The sequence below is a fragment of the Dreissena polymorpha genome, chromosome 16, assembly GCF_020536995.1.
Source record: "Dreissena polymorpha isolate Duluth1 chromosome 16, UMN_Dpol_1.0, whole genome shotgun sequence".
NCBI lineage: Eukaryota > Metazoa > Mollusca > Bivalvia > Myida > Dreissenidae > Dreissena > Dreissena polymorpha.
This window is the reverse complement of record NC_068370.1, coordinates 34,151,956-34,162,351: the sequence shown is the minus strand read 5'-3', so window position 1 is coordinate 34,162,351 and position 10,396 is coordinate 34,151,956.

Here is a 10,396-nt window from a genome sequence, read left to right as displayed (position 1 = left end):
AAAAATATGAACAATACAAATTATCAAAATATTATATATATATATAAGTCTTCACTGTACATACAGTCAATATAAACTATTTTTTACACGTCCTTTGTGTACTTATATGTACTATTTTATTCAAGTATGTGTTAAATACAATATATTTAGTATGATAGTCTCCTTTCATCAACAATCTAAGATTAAATATTGATAAAAATTCAAGTTCAGAGCAGAAGGAATCTCCATAACAATTTTCCCAGAAGTATTTTCAAACAGTATACCTGTCGTGTCAATGTGTAATTTGGGAACTAATCCAAAGTTCATTTTCCTAATTGGTATATTATTAGGTAAGTCAATGTCCCATTCTGATCTACATGTCATAAAATTTAAGCTAATATCTAAACATATCAATCCATTACTCATGTGAATGTAGAGAAATGTACCTCTCTGTTGTTTAAAGAATTCCAATTTGTTCATGATCATTATTGTTCTTAACAGGATGAAGATAAGCAGGATAATAAAATGTTCGTATTCCAAGGTTTCGTTGAGAAAATTTGCAAACTCGCGTATGGGAGATAAGGTTGTTGAGAGCGTGAACATCAATGTCTGAGCGGTGGTAGATTTAATTATCATTATCATTACTGTCAATTCCCGTAGTTTTCTTGTTACGATTACGAGAAAAATCGTGTTACAGAATGTTAACGCGATACCTACAATTGTAATAATGTTAAAGGTGGATAGAGTAGATTCGATTGGAATTTCGCCATCTAACATAGCTTCTGTTAGGTCACGGTACACGGTTTGATTATTCTTTGTCCTTTTAACGAATGTTTCCATATCTATTTCTAGCTCATGCGATCTTTTCGATATATCTTGCGTATTTTTCTCAAATATTTTAAAGTCAGGTAATAATACTTATATTGGATTGTTGTATGATATTTCGTTTAACATTTCATCCAAAATTGTATTATTAAAGAATTGTTGCAACAACGGTAGATTTACTGGATGTATTTGATCGATATTTGTGTCATTTAACACATTTGGTGATGTGTGCTTCTATGCGTTGTGTGTTTGTCACCAAAGTGCATCCACATGGTATATTTAAAACACAAAATTTGCAAACATTAATTAACTTTGAACTGTTCACACACTCCAGTCGTAAATCGGTTTTGCAAGTATACTAATGTTTTTTCATGGTTCAGTATTCTTATTTCTGACTTCAACGCGTTACGTACAATCTTATATTCGCAAATATCTTTAACTCTAGCCTTATCCCCGTGTTTCATGAGCTCTATGAAACAATTACTGACATCTTTATCAAATACCAAATTCTCTTTACATAAAATTGTTGTTCCAATTGAGGAGCAGTCTCTTAAGAACGTTTCCTGAGGAAATGCGTATAATAGATGTTTTTCGTTATAAACAGGATATTTTGGTTTCTCTGTGTATTTGTTGACGTCCGTATTTTTGATATCGTTGTTAAGAGGAATGGGAAAGAAATTTAATTAATTAATTTCATTTTCCATACTGTTAATCAGTGGAAACAACATTATTATGTATATCGAGCTGTCTATACGAACATACATAAATTCAGCGTGATTGTAATAAAATGACAATTCCTGGCTGACTAATTTATATGTAGGAAACTGTTCTTTTAGTTTTTCCATGATTCCTACTATCGTTATTTCGGGGTATATCATGCGAACAGATTATTTCTTATTACTCAACGCCTCGATCCCTATTGCTAACCTATCAAATTGCGATCGTATTTTCATCATCATATTATTAAACTCTAGTATGATTTTTTTTTGTAGTAGTATGGTGATTTTCACTTGTTTCTAACGCATTTACTACGTTGGATCTAAGTCGAGAGGTGTTTGCAACAAATTAATCAATTAGTGCTGTGTGCTCGTGTACATGTGTAGCGAGTGATGATATTTCTCTAAACTGGTGACTAATCGCATTAGTAACAATATTAACTCGTGAAGCTCATTTAATGGCATGGTCTTTTAGTTTATTCAGTTGCGAGATTGTTGCAATGCCAAATAGTGCGGATCCGATATCACTTATAAATGGTAGCAATCTCATGGATTCGCGAGATAGTCTTTCGTTTGATATAGTAGGTATCATGCTTTGAAATTATTTTACAAAAGTTTCAAATCGGCATCCATGAGGTTTCTGAGATTATTGACTTTAATATATATTGGGCATGCTTTTTCATAGTAAGCGGTGCTGACATTTCTACAAAAAAGAAAATCATTTAACAAGATTTTCATGTCGGATTCCGTGTGATTTTTAAGACCATTAAATCTAATAGATTTTGGACGTCGTTTTTCATAGTGACTATGGCTGACATTTCTACACATAGAAAAATCGTTTACTAACTCTGTATCGAAGTTGTAATCCGGTATCTTGAATTCAAACGTGTGGGTCCAATTGTTGTTCACAAAGTGTATTGGTTTTAGATCTGAGAACTGGATACCATGGTTCACAAGTATTTGTTCTGTATGCACTTCCGTTATTTTCATGACAAGGATAATTACGTTAGCGATCATCTTGCCTACAATGACAAAAAATAGAATGTATAATTATTTATTTATTTATTTTTATTTTTTTTTACTTGCGATTGCGCTTATTTTTTTGGATAGATTTATTTGTATATAATGATTTTATTAAAGCTTCTGAGGTATCTACTTCATCTGCCCATGTATTTTTACATTTCTTATTAGCCCATTTGACTAAATATTGTCGTTTATTATCCTTAACTCTTGTTTTTAAGATTTTTTCTACTCTATACCATTTTTATTAGTTTTTGGTATAGTGTTGTTTACGTCGGTAAGTAAATTTCGGTTGGCTGTATGGGTATTGCTGTTGTCTAAGACTTGTGGTGTATTAATAATTGAGTCATTTGCAATTAATGGATCGTTACTTGCGGTGTTATTGCTGTCAACTGTGTCGTGAAATAAAAAGTTTTGTTTTTCTCTAAAATCATCAGTATTTATAAACCTCCGTAGTCTATTTATATTAATAGGAACCTTTAATTCTTTGTTTGAGTGTCTTTCTCGTAATATGTATGTGCCATTTTTTTAATATTTTGGTTATGTAATATAATTGCTCTGAAAAATTTCTAAATAGTTTTCTAGATCTATTCAAAGGAACTTTTTCTTGTTTAATGAAGACTAGATCTCCCAAATTGAACGGCCGGATGGTTGTTTTATGATCATAGTGTTTCTTCATAGTTTTCCTTGAATTATCTATATTGTCTTTGGTTATTTGCCAAACGATCCTAAACCTTTTTTTAGCTCAGTAATGACAGATTATATTGATGGATTAATTTTCTTTTCTGTGCAAACATCTGAAATAATTGATTTTATCATGAGTCTGCCAAAACGAACATAGTAAGGTGAGAATTTTGTTGTGTCGGAACAAACAGATTTATAAGCAATTTGTGCACTTGATAATTTAACGGGCCATTCGTTTTCTGACTTTAAAGTTCTACGTAATATATTATGTAATGTGGAATGGACTCGTTCTACTGCTCCATTGGACATCGGATGAAAGCTGCTAGTACGATGTCTCTTAATTTGAAAGAATTTGTATAATATGTCCATTATCCCACTTGAAAATTATTGTCCTCTGTCCGAAAATTGCAAATACTTTATGATATAGTTGTTCAGCAATTTCTACTGTACTTTGAGATTTTAAAGGAAGGAACATAGCAAATTTTGAAAATGCGCAAATGACACTTAAAACGTATTTGTAACCTTTAGTCTCTTTGCCGACAGTTATTACATCTAAGGGAAGCATTTCAAATGGTTCACTTGCGATGAAATGTTGTTGTAAAGGGTGTGGTTAAATTGTAATCTAGTTTAAATATTTGACAGTTTTTGCATGATTGGACATATTTAAGTGTTTGGTACATTTGTGGGAAATGATAATTCTGTTTAATTATCCAAAACGTCCTATCAACCCCGAAGTGACCGTTTAAATCATGAAAGTTATAAATTATTTCCTGTCTTAATGATTCAAGTAAAGCTAATTGTTTTATAAATACTTTTTCAACTTGGCATTTCTTTGATCTTGGTTCATAAACATGAAATAAAATGTTATCAATTATTTCATACTGTGTACTTATATACGGAATTCTGCGTTTTTATTGTCAGGTAATTGTCCCTCTTTTAAAAACATATAAATTTCCCCAAAATCTTTTGAAATAGATTGCAAAAAACTTATGTTAATTTTATCACCTATTTTCTCTGCTGTTCGGTCATTGACTTCTGGTATGTTACCTGTAAAAGTTATGTTTTCCTGATTAAATTTGTCTGGGGTTAATTTGTCTGGTGTCTGAGGATTTATTTCTGGGTTAATAATTTGTGTTGATACGTGTTTTTGAGGAGAAATTGGAATGGAATGTGCCAAATTATCTAATTTACCTTTTGTCTCAGAAATGGCTTTGTTGCCACCTGTTGAATTTTGGAAAATACGTTATCCTGATTGGTTGTTGTTCCTGTAAAACGCGTGTGTTGTTGTTCCTGGATATTAATGCTTAAGTCTGAATAATTGGTATTTTAATGAGTTTTACTTTGTTGCCTTGTGATAACATTAACGTAGTATTCTATCGGTTCTGGGGTTATGCTATTTTCATTCTGAAATAGATTTTTATGTATGTTAAGATCATGTCCGTAGTTTCTTACCTTTTAATTTTATGATCTATTCTGCTCCGAAAATCACTTGGATTATTCTTACCCGCGCGATAAATAATTTCATAGTCGTAATTTTCTAATTCCTGTGCCCAACGATACAGTCGGTCATTTGTATTCTTTGCTGTTTGTAAATATATTAGTGCTTTATTATCTGTAACAATTTTAACGTGTGTGTTTGAAATGTGCACTCTACATTCTTTTAAGGCATAAATTATTGCTAATAATTCTAGTTCACTACTGGAGTATTTTTTTCTGAGACATTTAAGGATCGAACTCCGTATAAAATTACATGAGGGTGATTGGGTTTACTTTCCTGACATAAAATAAAGCCTACTGCTGATTGACTTGCGTCTGTATATATGGTAAATTCTTTGTTAAAATCGGGTAATCTCAATATTGGTTTTACATGAGTGCAGATTTTAAAGTATTAAAACATTTGTTATGTTCTTCGGTCCATTTGAATATTGTATCTTTTTTAAGAAGCCTATTTTAAGGTGCGACAATATGTGAATAACCGTAAATAAATCTTTTTAAGAAATTAGTCATTCAGAGGAAACTTTTGAGTGATTTCTGATTGTTGGGTGTTTGAAAATCTTTGATAATTTTTAATTTATCAGGGTCCATTTGAATTGTGTTTCCTTCGAAAACCGTACCTAAAAATGTTATTTTCTTTTGTGCAAAATGACTCTGTTTGAGGTTAATCACTAATCCTGCCTCTTTTAATTTGCTGAGAACTTGTCTTAGTTATGTATATGGGTTTCAATATTGTCACTCATTAAAAGACAATCATCGAGGATAAATAAAAAGGTTTAAAATTGAATTCTTGCCATACTTTTGATAAATATATTGACCAATAATAAGGGCTGAAAAAAAGGCCAAAAGGGGCCACGTTAAACTGAAAACAACGCCCTGTTGGTGAATTAAAAGCAGTATATTTTTTTAGAATCTTCCGCCAGTGGTAAACTAAAAAATGCCTATTCAATGTCAATTTTAGTAAAAATGGTTGTTTTTTTCTCGGCAATCATATTTTGAACATCAACCATAGTTGGCATTTGATAGTACATTTTCTTTGAAATTTTATTTAGTAGTCTGTAATCTATAATAATCTATATAATTGTTTTTCTTCTTTTTTGTCTTTATCACTAGAGTCTTTATCTTTAAAATGTGTATGTTTTTTTAACTAGTACAGTTAGGCTACTCCAAATTGAGGTTGATGGACTTATAATATTTTTGTCAAGCATTTTTTGGAATTCATCTTCGATAATTTGTCGTGTACGTGGGTTTACGGGATAGGGTCTTGAACGAATGGGAATCGAACCCGGTGCTAATTCAATATTGCACTCGAAATCTTTTACTGTGCCAACACCTGTTTCTGTGTCACTAAATATATTTTGAAATTGTTGTAAAAATTCAAAAAGTTCTTTGTTATTGTTATATTCTTTCCCTATTTTACTTTTTAGTAATGTTTCCTTGTTGTTTAAATTTTCTGTGGTATTATTTTTATTTTCGCCGTTTATATTATTTAATTCCTAAACCTTCGTCATATCTAGGATGTAAATAGATGCTAATATGTCGTATTTATTAAATTGGATAATTTTATTGTTTTCGTTAGCAAGACATAAATCGACGCCTATTATATTGTTTTCATCCGTAATATGAAAATTTTTATTCGTGAAATTTTCGCCTAAAACTAGTGGTATTTTCTTGGAAGAATTGGCTTAAATCTTTCATTTTTTATTTGTCTGAATGCAATTTATTTGTCTTTTAGTCCATTTATTAATAAACTAATAAGTACTTTTTCGTCTAAGCCTTGAATGTCAGTGGAAATCTTTAATGCTCTCGCAATGTAATCGTCACATGATTCCGTATCTTTTTGTTTAATAGCGATTAAATTAAAATCTAATTCTTTGGTTTGAAAACGTTTTGCGATGGCTTTTTTTATTTCTTCATAATCTGATTTTATATTTTCTGACAAATTATTATAGAATGCCTCCGCTCTGTCGCTTAGATAGAATGGTAAACTATTTGTAAATTCGTATCTTTCAATATCATTCATTAAACAAAATTTCTCAAATTTTGTCAGAAAAGCTAGTAGACTATCATACTCTTTACCCGTAAAGCATGCTAGCTTAATAATATTAGATCTATACATTCTACCTGTTGTTGACGGTTTCCTTCGGATACCGGAAGCTGTCGGAAAGTCGTCACAGGCTTGATCTGGCTCTCTGGCGCCGATGGGGTTAAACGTTTGAATCTGGCAGCTACAGGTTCTCTGGGGAGCGTCTGCGTACACAAGTCAATATTGTCACTAGTAGATTGTGTGATTGTTGTTGGATTATTCAATAAAATATTGTTAGCGTTATTTAATCCAAAATAATGTTCTCGCGAAAGAATAGGAAGTTGGTCGTCTGTCAGAGATGGGTCATCGGATCGTCGGTGAAAATCGCCGTATGGTGGTGGTTCGAATCTGGTGTTGGGTAACAGGTCCGTCGTTGTTGGTTCGAATGTTGGATCTGTCCGTCCTTCCTGGTGGCGTGGTTCGGGTAGTGGGTCTTGTCGTCCCTCAGTGAGGTGTGGATGGAATTGTGGTATGAACGTTATACTCGTCTGGTTTTCTAGTTGGTTGGGTCCCTCTAGTTTATTTGAGTCGGGTTTTTGTGTCGATATTGGATATGATACTGGTTGTAGTTTTGGTTGTTCGTCCGTGGTTGTTTCATCTGATCGTTTTTTATAGGTACGATATGGTTTGGCGGAATATGTTATTTCGCGAACTGTCTTAACGGAATTTAATTTTCTATGAAAATCTTCTCTTAATGGTTTAGCATGTTGTTTTACACTATTAACGAAGTCTTCTGGTGTTTTTAAATAAAGTTTTGACTCACTTTTTGTTGTTGACGGTCTATCTCGCCTGGCTGTCTCTGGTTGCGTTGACTCTCGGGTGGCCGGTGGTGTAAGCTCGTCCTGATTAGAAGGTAAATTTGAGTAAGACATTGTAAAATTTCATTGTAGATATTTGTTTTTAAATTATCATTTTTTCACACTTTCTGCGATATCCAGTAGAACGTTTTAATTCATCCAAAAACCGTATACTCCGCCAAGTTATAACCTGTCCTAATCCCTTTAAAAACAAAACACTGACTTCATGGATTAATATATTTACATTAATTATTAATTTTATTTTTATTAAATGTAATTTAATTTTATTTTATATTGGATATAATTATCATATATTATAATCATTTTAGAATAGCAAATGGTTACCAAGAACAAAAGAAATAAGTTCATGTTTTTACATCTGTCTTAACCTACAGCAAGAAAATACTTCGCAAGCAAATTCTTATTAACAACAACGAAACAAACATATATTTCGGTTGAGGTTAAAGACCTATAAATATAAGAGAATTCGGTTCAACAAAACACATATCCCCAGTTCCAAAAATATAAATCAGGGTTGGAAAACAGTACGCAAACTGATCGCAGGTCACTTATTCAGCACCTAGGAATTATAAAAATCTATTAATACCAGTTAAAAGATCACTGATTCACCAGAAAAACATACCTAGGAACTTACCAAAAAAGAAGAAACCGATTAATACCAGTTAGCACTATTGTGGAAAAATATCTTACGGGAAGTCCGGAGATAGCCGACATATCACGATCGAAATCACACCCCTATTATCAGTATTTAAGCTTCACGCAAACCGTATTTTCTGTCTCGCTTTACAGGTATGATTCTTATAATTATTTACATTTTGGATATTCATTTGTTGTTTGTATTATTTTACTAAGTGCTGTAATTTATAGTTAATTACCGATTTTAGTTGTATTTTAATGTTATTGTTATATTAATGACATTATATTGTTAACTCTACAGGATTATTCGGTATGTAAAGAATTGTGAAGAATTTATAATTACTAAACCGCAAACTGATACAACAAATATTAAAATGAAGGCTTATTATTGTTAGTTACTGAAATCCTATGTTTCTGAAAATTACTGTAGAAGTATTTTATTTCAAATGCTATATGACATGCTATTATAAACTGTGCATGTAGATTCACATGTATATTATTTGACAATATTATAATATTTTTCAGTCTCGCTTTACAGAAATAAATTGAACTGCCTTGGCAAGATCGTTGGTTTTGAATTATTATCATCAAACCATCAGGCAAGGAATATATATATAAATAAATAAATATATATATATATATATATATATATATATATATATATATATATATATATATATATATATATATATATATATATATATATATATATATATATATATATATATATATAATATATGTATATATATATATTTTTTTAATAATTAGTGCTTAACGCGGAAATGGAAATAACATTTCATGAATAATATTAAACACACAAAGTAAACATCAAGATATCCTTAAATATCCAAAAGATCCCGAGTAAGAATAAAATATATTCGGTAGTAAATAGGACCGGTTATACATGTAACAATAGCATTAGCATTTTCCATGCTTACTACCAATACGATACGAAAATATAGGAAGTACAAAGGCTCTGGTAACATTACAAGTTTTAATAAAACTGATAAAGTGATAAAGACAACAACAACCCCAACAACAAACAAACATTTAGATACAGTTTTTTACGGTAAATTTAAAGCGACCGTTTAACACATACATAGGTCAACACAGAAAATATGTATTCATATCCCTTACTAAAATGATTTATATATGTAACATCATAGTTTGTGTAGCAACGTTTATTTTTAGTTGTTAGAAATTCAATAAACTTATATTTATAATAATATTTATTCATACTTATATTACTTATATAATGAGAAAGACAAGTCAATGCAAATGCCACCTTTACGATCATCATTTTTGCATACATAGAGTTGGTCTGATAAATCTCACGAGAAGGAATAATCATGTATTCATCACAAAATCAGTTACCAAAATTACCAAATTAATTGTCAAAATTATTGCATACATAGAGTGAGTCTGACATTCTCATTTAAGTTATAATGATATAAAAATCTAAATAATGTCCATCTTGTTGATTTACATTTCTGTCTTTAAAAGAGTTGAACTAGCATGCAGGTTCATTCAATAATGTGTGTGCGTTTTTAAAGTGTATGAATTCCCTTTCGAGTCAAAGGCTACATAATGTGTGGACCCCGAATGTGCCCCAGCACTCTTAACTTATTAACCTATTAGACACACACAAGTTGAGATGAATTTTGAATTACAGCTGCAATTTCCGTTGTTTTTAAAAGATTTCTTAATTTTCGTGTGGTCTTTTGATGCGGAGGGAAGCCGGACAACCCGGGGGAAACCCTGCCTGTCCGCTTTGGGGACGACCAACCAAAGTAACATGCTGCCGGGAACAGGAATCGAGCCCAGTCCTTGATGAGAAGCAAGTGTACCAACCACTACCCTAGCCAGACAGCCTTCAAATGATTACTGACGGGAGTGTCAATGAAAATATATACTTTTGGAAGATTCTTTTGTTTAAATAAGCTTACCTGTACAATCGGTGACAATTAATTTATATTCCACATAACTGCCCCCCCCCCCCCCCCTGCATATTGTGAATATTGAACTCAATCAGACAGGTCTCGTAATTTCATAGCGAAGATGGATTGCTTAATGCCTTTGTTTTAATGGCTAAAACGTCCACATGCTTGAAATTAATATCAGATAGGGAACCCCAAACA